General features: G+C 40.4%; 1 protein-coding gene across 18 annotated transcripts in view; it reads left to right on the plus strand.

Moving 5' to 3' along the window:
* The window catches only part of ptprsa (protein tyrosine phosphatase receptor type Sa), a 231,861-nt gene that overhangs the window by 47,759 nt on the left and 170,323 nt on the right, over window positions 1-13,779 (plus strand). For 2 of the 18 annotated variants that reach the window (XM_076874365.1, XM_076874364.1), the window contains exon 1: window positions 10,003-10,440. The exons of the other annotated variants lie outside the window; for them this stretch is intronic. The gene's annotated coding sequence lies outside the window, so the exon portion shown is untranslated. Of the gene's footprint in view, window positions 1-10,002; window positions 10,441-13,779 lie in introns of those variants that run through there. 18 annotated transcript variants of the gene reach the window in all.

Below are 13,779 nucleotides of genomic sequence, written 5' to 3' on the forward strand. Positions count from 1 at the left end.
AGTACCCTCTGTACAGTGGTGCATACTGAAAGGCACATGCAAACACAGCACACAAAAATATCATTCAGTATAGATACAAATGAAATATACCCAGTGAACTACACACACACAGAGTAATGATATATTACTTCATTAAAAGTATGCCTACATACAACATAAATTATCAAATGGGTTCTCTCTGCAAGGCCTTCCTTTAAACAATCAAAGATGTGTTTTGAGATGTATATGGGCTATATTATTAAAGGTACTTGTGTATGCCAGCACAAAAACACTAAACATGCCACAGACATAAGACAGATGACTGTTACCAGAAATCACATTCTCAATTCCTTAAGTTTATTGCTAAGCTAGTGACATATGTCCATCCGCTTCCTCAACCACATATTCAGTTCAGGGTGGGAAGCAGGGACAGGAGATTATCCCACCTATCATAAGGCGAAGGGTGGAGTACATTGGACAGGTCACTAGTCCATTACAGAATCAACACACAGAATTAGACAACCATTCACGCTCATATTGACACCTACAGCCAGTTAACTTAAATCTGCAGTAGGAAGCAGGAGAGATCCCATGCAGCGGTGCTCCTCACGCTCATTCTTTCTAATGACAATATCTGCTAGAATTGGGACAACTTTTATCTTTTTCTTGTCAACCACCACTGCCTCTTACTTTTAAAATCCAAGCTTGACTCTTACATCATGCCATTGCCTGCTGGCCCATGTCAGAAGCATCTTTGCAAAGCCGACAACTTGGATCAGGTGGGCTGTAGTAGACTGCAGTACATTGGTTCTTGTGCTGCCATGGTCAGAGCCTCTATGTTGTCCTTCACACAAGCTGTTCTTAACCACTGGTAGATCTTCTTGATGCCACCCTCTTCCCCCATCTGCTAACACTGGCAGATAGAACCAATATCTTCCATGATATTTTCTATTCCATTATCATCTGTCTTCAGCTGGCTATGTAATTCTTATAACACTTCATCCAGGGATCTGGCATTTTTCTCATAAGTTCACCTATTCTCCTTGCTTCATCTTTGATTGTAGTTGTAACACACACTTATCCTTTGCATCCCTCTTTTCATTGCTTGTAGAGTCTCAGGGTGCCGGAACTTGAGTGGGATACTCTGTGCACTGTGAAGAGGTTTTATGCCTTGACATCAGTGGACTCTATCACATCATATGTTCAGCTATAATTATTATAGCTATTTCAGATCCCTATCTGATGGCTTGTAAGCAAATGTGTCTTGCAATATTCTTACTGTTTAGCACATAACTATGCATTCCCACTTATCCAGTCTGAGTTACATCTCGGTATCCTCTTTATGTATCCTGGTGAGGTGGATCAGTGAGTCAATGTTTGCTCACTCCAGGCACATAGCTTGATGTCATCCATGTATTGGAGATGGCTGATGGTCACTTTTCTCCTGGATCTAGATCTGTGTCTGTATACTTATTTGAAGTGAGTATAAGATAGATTCTGCACTGCAGAATCTATGTGTCAGCTTGTCAGTCATGAGCTTTTCAGCTCCTCACCAAGATTCTTAGATTAGGGAAACCAACCTTGAGTCATAGTCAGTCTATGCTCAGGTTAGGTTGCCAATTCAAAGCATCTTGGTGCACTGTTCAATCAACCACCAGTGTTGGGGAGTAACGGAATACATGTACCGCCGTTACGTATTTAAAATACAAAATATGAGCAACTGTATTCCATTACAGTTACCGTTTAAAAAGGTGGTATTCAGAATACAGTTACTTTGTTGAAATAAAGGGATTATACTGCAGTCTTTTCCTGTTTGATATGTTCGGTTATGCCCTCTCTATTTTTGGTAATTTCACGCCATTGGAAATCCAAACAAAACACGCATTAAGAGGCTCTAATGCCTGTGTCTCAATCTCGCGTCTCATAATGACGTGAAGAAATTTTTTTTAAAAAGAATTTAATATGAAGGCAAGAGTGTTACAAAGAATGTAGCCTCATGGGCAGTGTAGTCTGTGCTGCAGGGAGAATGGACTGCCATACCCGTTATGTGTCTGTGAGCGAGGGAGGGAGAAAAAGGAGAGTAGAAAAGCACGAACTGTCCATGGGCAGAAACGGGAGCTGGAAGCATGTAAATATAATAATAACCACTGCAGCCAAAAAGAGTGCCTGACGAGCCCAGTTGTATGTAAGCTATTAAGACTCGAATGTACTCTGTGTTCGCGCTTTCCACCGATACAATAAGTTCCGTTGGAGCAGTCTTTCAACGCTCTAGCAAAGCAGACCCAGACAACAAAGTAAAGCTAGTTTTTGGCTATGAGCCCGACACGGAACCTGACATATTAGCCAGAGGTCCCTTTACTACGATTCGGAGCCGCGGACCTGTTTTATATATGCGCGGAATCGTTTTCTATACGAGATTGCTGCAAAAAGTGCAGCCTTACCTAATGTCAACCTACTGTTACTCATTTTATATTAAGATTTAAAAATCTAGTTGCTCTTGGTATGGCGAGTAACCTTCACTAATAGTAATAAATCACACAGCAATAGATTATTGCTGTGTGCTCTCATTGCTTTGATCAGCTCTGAGTAGGTCTGTCCTTGTGCCATTATGCATTTGCAGCTGGGAGTACATCTTTTATAGGTCCTTGGCAGTGTTGGGAAGGTTACTTTTAAAATGTATTCCGTTACAGAATACAGAATACATGCCCCAAAATGTATTCTGTAACGTATTCCGTTACGTTACTCAATGACAGTAACGTATTCTGAATACTTTGGATTACTTAATATATTATCGTGCTTTTTACAACAACGTGAATGTACTATTGCTGTGTGATTTATTACTATTACTGAAGGTCCGCGACTCCGAACTGTAGTAAAGGGACCTCTGACTAATACGGCGGGGTCCCTGTCGGCTCATAGCCGAAAAATAGCTTTACTTTGTTGTGTGGGTCAATTTTTCTTGCGAGAGACAGAGAGAGGCGTTGAAAGACTGCTCCAACGGAACTTATTGTTTTCGGAGGAAAACACGAACACGGTGTACAGTCGAGTCTTAATAGCTTACTTACAACTGGGCTCGTCAGGCACTCTTCTTGGCTGCAGTGGTTATTATTATATTTACATGTTTCCAGCTCCCGTTTTTCCTCGACGACAACTCGTACCTTTCCACTCGCCTTTTTCTCCCTCCTCGCGCTCACAGACACATAACGTGTATGGCAGTGCATTCTCCCTGCAACATGGACTATACTGCCAATGATGCTACATTCTTTAGAGCTACGCTTGTAGCATTCTGCCTGTTAGCTTAGCACAACAACAACAACAACGAAAAGGCGCTCTCTCACCCAGGAAACACACAGTCGCAGAAAGAGAGAGAGAGCGTCGCCCTGTAACCATGGCAACCGTAACGCTGCCGCCTGGAACGAAAGAACGTAGCTGTCAAACAAAACCCAAACAGTCCTGACCCGCGACAAAATGAAACAGGAAAGTACCGCAGTGTAATCCATTTATTTCAACAAAGTAACTGTATTCTGAATACCACCTTTTTAAACGGTAACTGTAACGGAATACAGTTACTCATATTTTGTATTCTAAATACGTAACGGCGGTATATGTATTCCGTTACTCCCCAACACTGGTCCTTGGAGAACAAGCCTTCTGTTCTCTTGGGTTTTACTTTTCTTCAGCCTAGCAGTGAAGGGTGTTTTTAGAGACTCAGTGGTGGACTTGTTGATGTCCTTTTTATCCATCCAGGCCCTTCTGCACCTCTGTTAATCGACTAATGCTCTTCTGGACTTGATTTTGGTTTTCAGGTTTCTCCTCCATGGGGGATTCTCTCTGCATATAATCTTGATTTTATACCCACGTGTCTCTAGGATTACTGTTGAAGTGGCATATATCAGCTTATTGGCTTCTGTAATGCTATCATGGGACATGATGAGTAGAGGGTGAATAACATCTGCAAGTATCTCTTCAGACGGGACTTTGACATTGGATCCGGGGAGTCTCATCCATGGTTGTGTACTGCATTTAGTCTGGCCACAACCTTAATTCACAGCTCAACTAAATTCACAGTTAACTGTCTGCTCAGTCTAGCAGGGAACTTGAAATTTACAGTTCGAGCAGGCATCGCGTAAAGCATTTGTCAATTTTACCAGATTCATAAGACAAAGAGGAAAAAAAACTTACGTACTTACTTCTCTTTTTATGTCTTTGTACCTGTTTATTTCACTCTCTCTGAATTTCTTTGGTTTATTTAACTGGACTTTGTTACCTGCATCCAAACGTCAGCCGAATTCAACAGAGCTTGAGGGAAAACACACAGTGAGGAAGCCATATTGAAAGTGAGCCATCTGAAAGAATTTCACAAGAGTTGAAGGAAGGAAAGAGGCAAGAATAGGTCAGTGTGGCTGGTCACAGAAAACATTTCTGTATAGTTACACTGACTGAAATGTGTTACGTTAGCAAAAAAGACTATTGTTTAAGTTGTTTTTTGAGATGTCCTTTCTCCCAAGACTATAAAGTTAGATACTTAACACAAGAGACTTGACACGATGCAAGCTGACTGTGCAAAAACTACATCTGAGCCGTGAACTGCAATCATCAGAAGTGCAACTGAAAACACTCAACATCACATATGACAACAAAACCAATCAATTTCAGAAAGGAGCCTAATGTCAATACTGAGCTCTGGGGAATCTCGTCCAGATACTTATGTAGTTGTTTTTCTTTAGTTCTGTGCAGAAAAAAATGGATGGATAAAATCTGGGGGTAAAATGTTGTTAGCTGGGTAAAATGCACAAATGGAAAGAAATATAGCTAGACCTGTAATAAAGCCTGATCACACATGGGAGGAACACATTTTAGAGAATCAACAAATGCAACAAGGCAAAAAATTGTCCTAAAAATGCAAAGAAAGCAGACAGATTTATTTTCCGCTAGCAGCATGTAATTCATTGCACTCCCATTCCTTCTCTTCTCCCTGCACCCACCAAGCTCCTATCTCCATTCTCAAACTCCTGTCTATTGCAGTGCTCACTTGTGTATCAAGGTAATGAATTCATAATCTCTCTCAAGCTCTTTGTAGATCTCTATCGTGGAGGGAGATAAGAGCAAGCATCGTTGCTCTCTAATAGCCGTCAGTCTGCCTCTGTTCCCGCTTGCTCTGTGTGTGTTTGTGTGTACAGTATGTGTGTGCGTTGAGGAAATCACCCTTCACCAAAAACCCTGCACACTGTCCTCCATTTTGGCTTCCAGCGAAGAAGAAAAATATTCTAGCCTAGAGAGTCACTTATCAGCTAACTGTTGAAGCTACAAGGCGACAAATGTCTCTCAGAAAGAAGAGCGTTAAACACTGAGCACTGGTTCACTTCCTCTTGTTCTTCCAGCGCCTCAAGTGCACTAAAAAAAGCACACTTGTCAACCTAGCTGATAAACACTCAGTCACAGGGAAAGTAAATATCTGAGAGGGTGAGGCAGACTCAGTGTAACTAAACTTATGACAAAGGGTGGCTCTCGAGGGCCGACCGGACGTGCACGTGTTTTTAATTGTGTTTTCAGTAGGGTGATGAAATGTCTTCCATTTGAGCAAAAGGCTGGCAGTAAGTGGGCTGTCGCCTTCAGGGACAGAGTGAGCGATGGCCCGCTGCTATCAGAGGTGATTGTGTCTCAACCCTTAAGGGTGACACAGATGAACGAAAGGGAGCAGGGAGACAATAAGGAAGAAAGCAACCAGGGGATGGACTGGCAAAAGAAGCCTTGGAATTTGCGGTCAAGTGTCCCCTGTTTAATACACCAGACTGAAATTGGCACAACATATTTGAGAATCAACATTTTGTTTAAAAACAAGCTAATAAAAAAAGGCAAGTATGTATGTGATGATGACTTCTATGAATTGTCATACAATGGTAAATTCTTTTAAAACTTCAAAAAAACATTTCAAGACCCCAGAAAAAAAGCCGTATCTAATTTAAAGTTAATTTTACCACTCTTCCTCTCAAAGTGTCCCATTATAGCTTCTGTGTTTATACTCCCTGGACCTTCTGATTAAATGTGTATATACACACTTTCAATTTCAACATGGAACTAAAAAGAGAATCAACTTTATTTAGCATTACTGTTAATGGGAGCTGGGTGAACAGCTGCGATCCAGAGACCAATGTGCAGTTTTTAGTGCACTTTAGTCCACAGTGTCCAAGGATGAAAATCGTACTGCAGTTCTTGAGTACAAACACAAATGTGCCTCCCCCAGTTTAAAGCTACATTGTAATGTCCTTTGGCATTTTGAGAAGAATATTTGGCACAAAGAACCTGAGGTTTGGCCACAGAATCACCCAACATACCTTAATTGCCAGATTGATTCCCAAGACTCGTACTTCTCCCTCGAAATTATGTTCAGATTGAAGTGCTGCCATTTTGATACAAAAGAGAAGATCAAGGGCGACATTCAAAGACGATTTTGATTACACCTAGTATAAGTGACGTAGTTTTTATGTACTCTGATATACTCCATTCACACTTGAATGTTCAATAGGTCCCCTGTAATTGGAGCTATGTTGGTTCCTGCTCCATGATCCTCTGTCCATGATATTTTAAATATATTAAAAATAATATGCCAGATAAGCCATAATACAAAAAAATTAAATATTTCAAATACTTAAATAGATTCATCACTTTTAAAAAATAAAATCATCACTTTTAATATTTATTGTACCCATTTTTGGTACGTCTGACTAGTTAAACTTCGGAAATGGACTAACCAACTTGCAATGAGATTCTAACGTCAAAACCCAAGGCTGAAAAGCCCTGTTCTTTAGTTGACTCTGTTTATTCTGGGCACATAGTGCCTACTCCAGGGGTCGGCAACCTTTTTGATGATGAACGCCGTCTAAAATTTCCTCAGAAGTCAATGTGCCATATGATTGCATTAGCAATAAATTTAATAATGCTCTATATGAACAGTTACACACTATATAAAACAACTTTACAGAATTATATTTGTTCGCAGCTGTCAGCAGCTGTCAGCAGCTGTCAGCGAATAGTTATCAGCTATTTTGAAACAAAACAGCAAATGAACTGTACAACAGAAAATGCAAATGCTATTTATGGTCTCCTCACAACAATGATAACAAACACTGTTGTGACAGTGATGTACACAGTCTTGTTGGTATATGTGTGGTTTCTATACATTTTACATCATATAAAAACTTTGGTTGTAAGATTCAGATAATTATTTATTAAAAGCTAGACATTTTAAATGAGAATAAGAAAGAAAAGTATTTCTTTGTGCCTCTCTTTCCCTGTTAATGCCCTACCTGGCCCCCTGGCAAAACTTTGGGTAAACACATGAATAAGACAGGGAGACAAAGTAGGCATATAAATATAGCTGTGGTCAGAAGGTTACATACACTCATCATGGATATAAATGCCATAGGAACTTCGGACTTTTAATGATTTCTTTGGACTTCTTTTTCCAATAATTAAAAGATTGTACATGATTTAATGACCTTAAAAACACAAATTGGATGCACATGTTTAAAATTAATTAGGATTCCCCCCCAGTATTTGGTTAAATGCCTCTTAGCAAGGCACACCTTGATTAGGCCCTATTGGTATCACACCAACAAACTCTTGGCATCCTTGCATATTTGACCACTCCTCTTGGCAGTGTTGGTAGAGCACATTTAAATTAGTTGGTTTGGTTTGGCAGCTTTTAAGCATAGTCATAGTGTACATACTGTAGGTATGCGTAATTCAGAACGTCTAGAAGAAGACTGTCATCCTTAGATGAGGGGAAATTGTTTAGGATGTTCAAAAACACTCCAGGAACCATTTAGCCTCATTGTGCTTTTTTGGTTAAGAAGGGTCTACCTTCAAGCTCCAATCCAGCTTCACATCTAAGAAGTGAAAGTTCATGTTTCTGCACAACAAATGCCATCTTAGCCAAACCTTAACCTTATTAACCTCCTAGGACCTGGCAAAAAATCTGGTAATTCTTTGTTTTTACATTCATCGGGCCCCAATATGCCCAAATATCAAAGAGAAATTAAAAATGCATGCCGTGGAAGAGTTCGGATCTTAGGAGGTTAATGTACCAACCAGTTCACAATAAAGACACACAATCTTTATTATGAATATAAATTCAGGAATAACCATTCTTCTGCCTTTTTTTTTTGCATGCAAGCATTATCTGTTTGACAACATTGCTAAGCAGCAATTGTGATGAGGATCACCTTCCTTCACTTGGAAGCACAGCAGCTGACAGAAGGAGGGCAGCAGTTTCAACAAGGTTCACCGCTTGTTTCGAGGATCTTCAAACAGTACATGCTGCTATGTGATTCGGAAACAAGACGCAAACGATTAAACGCTCTCCCCCGAGCACTTGCCACATCTTCCGCTCTTTGAATTTACATGGCATTTATGAACACTCACAAGGAAAACAGAAAAAGCGGGAGTGGGATAGCTGGGGAAGAGGACTCCGGGAGTGGAGGAGTCTCATTATTCTGTTATGGATTGCACATGTCAGGCAGTAAGTGCTCTTTTTATCCTTCCAAAGCACTAGCCTCGGCCACTGAGCGCATTTCCCTACCCGAGTGAAATTTACCATGTTAAGGCTCACGCCACCAGGGGAATGGTGGTGAGAGCTCTGGGTCGCTGTTAAGATTTACCGCCTTGATTAAATAAAGGGCTCTGGTGTGAATAAGAGGCTGAGGGAGAAATCTTCGTAACATAAACACATGTTTTATACTCAACAGTAAATTGATTAGACCCCATCCTTACACAAACACACACACAGACTTTTACACCTCTTTATGGTGTGCTACATGTCACACTGGGTTTTAAACAAAGAACAGAAAGGGGGCAGTGGAGGATTGCTTGTGGCTCAGGGTGGCTTGCTGCCAGTACACAGAAAAGATGTGTCTTCTCAAAAGGGCTTGTTCCCATTTATTACTGCCTGCATACCTTGAAAAGTTCACCCACGAAAAAAAATATTATTCCTCTCTTTTTATTTGGGAAGAAGAGGACTCTTATTTGATGCAACGCGCTTCACATATTGTAACACTTCCCAAAAAAAACCTTTTAAATTCAGTCTCATGTTCTTCAAATTTCCAGCCTTTCCTTTAGTCCTTAAAGCTCCAGGAAGGTGCTTTGCCATAATTAGCTGCACTTTGCTGGGATAAAGCATTTTTTTAAACCCACAGCGTAACATATGACAGTCTGAAACAAAGCAAAATGTAACTGGTTTTAGCCAAGGACGGAGCAACAATTTTCAGTTTGCAAAGGTAGGTGAGTATGGAGTCAGCTGATTGATGTGCCTCCAGTGTGTGTCTAGGCTCCCTGCTGGATATAGTGGACACCAGCTGGCACTGTTCAAATTCAAATCCTACAAGCCAATCAGGATTGCCTTTTCAACTAAAAGCCAACGTGATTGGGTGACACCTTGTTTCTACGGTGTGTGTGTGTGTGTGTGTGTGTGTGTGTGTGTGTGTGTGTGTGTGTGTGTGTGTGTGTGTGTGTGTGTGTGTCACACTTTATCACAATGGCAACACTTATTTCGACTTTTTCACTGGTCACTCTAATACCAACCCGCTAATACAGTTTAAAATAACTATGCTGATCGTTTTTGCAGGTTATGTGGGCTGATCTACACTGAACATCCACACATATGGAGAAAAGGTTAATTTGATCTACAGTTAGACTAAGAACGGTTTTACAATAACCTATGCTCTTCATGTTGTTAAAAGCGTTCCATGTAAATGCATGTGTTTGCCTCTTCTTAGTCCTGCCACTGCAGCCCAGATTTGTAAACCCAAAGATCAGCAGCAGTAACTCGTTTCGTTACAGGCCACTTTGTGTTATGATTTCCTACTAACGTGCATGAACGCACCACATGGTGCGATTTACGATGTAGGAGAAGTCAAGAGACGAAGTTTATGAGGCGGCATTGAACGCAGCACAGGACTCCCTACGTTTTTTCCCCCTCCGCTTCATAGGGGGAGGGAGAATGTGGGGGGCTGTTTGACTCCTGTCTCCCCACCCCCAGCCCGTACGGAGTGGCTTTAGGAAGAAAAGAATCCAAACCTGCAACTCGGAGATAACGAGACACACACCAATAAAGAGATACACGTTTGGAGATCCGCGCGCGGCGGTGTCGCGCACGGATTATTATAGGGCATTTTATTTTTCTTTCACTGAGGAGATTCTGGTTTGGAGCGTCTGATCTTGGGGGGAAGGAATACAAATGTACGGAGAATAAAAGGAGTATTTCATGCATGCTCTCTTCGCTAACAAGTGACTGCCGCTGGAGAAAGTGGAATATAGTGTTTTTTTTCTGCCGCAGGAGATTCAACGTAACTGTTTTTATTTGCTCTGAGGGAACTGACCGCTTACCCCAAGCATACGGATTTAAAACCTGTCCCCAGGGGTGGGGGGGGATAGTCTCAAAAGTACTTTTCTCACGCCGCTGAAGTGAGTGCAACTTTTTTCTCCTTCTTAATTCTTCTTAATGCTTGAAATCAGTTCAGGTGAAAGGTGCGAGACCTAAGAGTGGGCTCCGTCTATATCTGTATGTTTATATATTTTCAGCTTTGCTGTGATTTTGTATCTCAGCTCGCTGGAGTAACCAAGAAGAGATGCTAATTTTAGTCCGTTTTTTCTCTTTCAACATGCTTTTATAAATAAATCTTCCGTGAATAATTTTGTTTTAACGTTCAAACTGAAAAACAAAACTTTAACATGTTTGTTTTTTAGTGAGCTTTCTAACGATGGGGCTCTGCTTCTGTAGCATCTGAAGATAAAAATGCTTCTGTTACTCGCTCGCCTGTAGAGGGTAACCGTTAATCAGTAAGTGTAATGCTTGGCAGTATAGTCAAAGTAACGGAATATATAAGTATTTTGATAGTACTTAAATGTTTAAGTAACTTTCCTATTGAAAGGTTAGAGTGTGTTAAATGGTTACTGTAGGATTTACATTAAAAAGTACCAGGTGCCTTTTAATACCCCTCCAACACTATGGCAGTGTGAAAACGTATGGATAGTGGAATCATGGTTTGGATACATTTCCAGGCAAGACCTTTGATGTTGTTCTTGTTCCTCTTATCATCCTCCTAATCATCACCATTAATATTATTTGTTCAAGATGATTCCCAGGTCATCTTAATTTTTATAACATTTGAGGCTAAACCTTTTCCAAGGCAACGACCTTCAGCAGAGAACAATGTCACCCTCCTCACCCCCAGTGCTCCCACTCTAAAAGCAAAAAAACAAAAGATTAGTACCTCTGCTGCTTTTTCAAATGGATTGTGTGGAAAATATGAGCTCAAATAGAGAGGTTTTGATTCTTGATGTTAGTGGTTATTGAGGCAGTGAACTATGTGGGAAGTTTTCAAAGTTCAGAGGTGAGATGCGCCTTTGCTCTGAGGGAACGAATTCAGTCATGTGGACCTGTTATTGCTACTTACAGAATGTTTTATCCCATTTCACTTCTCGCGTCACTTAAGACAATTTTCCAATCTGATGCATAATTAATAAGCTCTGTTTAGTCAAGCAAAAAAAAAAAAGAAAGAAAGAAAGAAAACACATGATAAAACCCCCCTTTTTTGTAAATCAAACTCATCAGTCCTGCATTCCAGCATTCAATCAGCCTGCTAACTCAAATAAATAAACCCATTTGTCTTATGATGAGAGTCACATGTCTATTGTCAGTAGCAAGAAGGAGTCTTGTCCTTTAGAGTAATTGGACAACACGTAAACCAAGACGCTGCATGTCAAGTGTGTTCTGGATTCTTAATGTGGCTTTAATTGAACAATTTATCACCGCTGATCACTGTCAAATAACTGGGCAAGAAAGACAACAGGCAATGAAAATGCCAAGGATTAAGCTGGCAGGCATATCCCACTAAGCGTGACCAGTGTGTCTGTCACAGCAGCATCTGCAATGTGCTGTTTTATTTAATTTAGCCGATTTATTTATTTTTTATATAGAAATCACAAGTCAGTGCCTGCTTGAGTGGCACTCTCCTAAGAAGTGGCAACGCATAGCGGGGGAAGGAAGGGGCCACGAGAACATTACATCCTTGAAAAACTTCTTTTATTGGACCAAACTTTTGATTTCTCCCCGGAGCTCCTTTCCCTACACTTGGAAGAAAAGCTAATTGAATTGTGCCCCGGATATGATGCTTTTTTTCCCCTCCCCCAAGTATGGAGGTCTTGCAGAAGTGTCCTCCTCAGGGTTTTGAAATTCATTTCCTTTGCAATTTATTACTTTCTGAGCTGTTTTTCTTTATTTCCCCTACCTCAACAGTAGGGTGTATTCTCTCCATTTTTGAAAGCATCAAAGTGGAGAAGAGAGAGAGATCCAAGATAGCTACAGGCGTTACATGTGATGAGTTATTCAGCCGTGTATTTTACTTGAGGTAATTGAACTTTTTAATCGTCTTTCTTTAATATTTTTTACATTTTTGACACACGACCGGCTTAAACACTGTGGTAATCAATTTCCATAGCACAAGCAACACTCTTGATGCCTTAAGACACTTTTATTGTTTGACTTTCCAAATGTGGTGCTGAAATTGAAACTCACAACCATCAACATCTTTTCAAGGTTTTTTTTTCTTCTTTTAAAAAAAAGAGTCTATCTGTTACTTGCAAATACAATGTTTATTTTTGATCCTGGGGTGCAGTCGATGAGTGCTTGAAGTTTGTCACCCCCGATGCATCGGGGTATATGAAAGTATATGAAAAGCAGGTACATCATCTGGAGGCCAGAGATCACTAACCTCAGCCAAGGCCAGTACTCAAATTAAACATCATCATTTATTTAAAAATATTGCGCGGACACATTGAGTAGCATTATACATCAGCCCACAATTATGCTCATTACAACCCTGCAACACGCTTACATTCTGAAGCAACCGATGTTACTCGCACACTACCATAAGTGGGGCTCATTAATGAAGTATTTCTACTGAGAAACCAATGTAAGTCGTCCATTGGTTGACTAAGGAGGCATGGTAACATTTGTTAGCTACTGGGACGCCCCCTAAAGATCGTCTGTTATGCAGCTGTCTGCTACACAACCTCTCAAGCTGGTGCTGATGTGACTAAATTTCCAGGATATACACCAAAATGCATTAAGCTGTTTCTTTGCCCATGTGCCACCTCTCTAGTCAGTTTAATGAAAATCGGCCTAGCAGCATTTGCATAATCCTTCTCACAGACAAATAGACAAGCTGGTACAAAAACATAACCCCTATGGTAGAGGTAATAAAAACTGTGACCCAGTTCCACTGGCAGCCACACAAGCTCATGCCTTAATACTCCCTCCACCATGTTTGACAAATGATGTTGGACATGTTTAGATTATGAATCCTTCCTTCCCTTCTCTTCTTAACATTCAGATAAGTTTATTTTAGGTTCTCTAAGAACTTTGACCTTATGATATACCTTTTGATATGCCTACCTCCGTAAGAGGCTTCTTTCATCTTATGGTCTTGCTAAGGCTTTATTTTTATTTTTTAAATAAAAATCAAACAGCAGAACCTGAAAAAAATACTTTGCTTGTTATTCATTTGTCTCTGTTTTAGGCTGTAAAATAAAGCAGACTTATCAGAGAGAGAGCTTTGTTAGGCTCTCACTTTGATAGACTTACTTTTGTCAACACCTCTTTGGACTTTGTGCATTACCACCGTATTTAGTTTAATTGAACAGCTTCTAAACACAGTTAGAACTATCCCACACCATTTGTCATGATGAAACAAGGAAACTGTCCACACATGTTCAAGAACCTATTAAAACACAGACAGTGTG

The sequence above is a fragment of the Maylandia zebra genome, linkage group LG15 (genome assembly GCF_041146795.1).
Source record: "Maylandia zebra isolate NMK-2024a linkage group LG15, Mzebra_GT3a, whole genome shotgun sequence".
Lineage (NCBI taxonomy): Eukaryota > Metazoa > Chordata > Actinopteri > Cichliformes > Cichlidae > Maylandia > Maylandia zebra.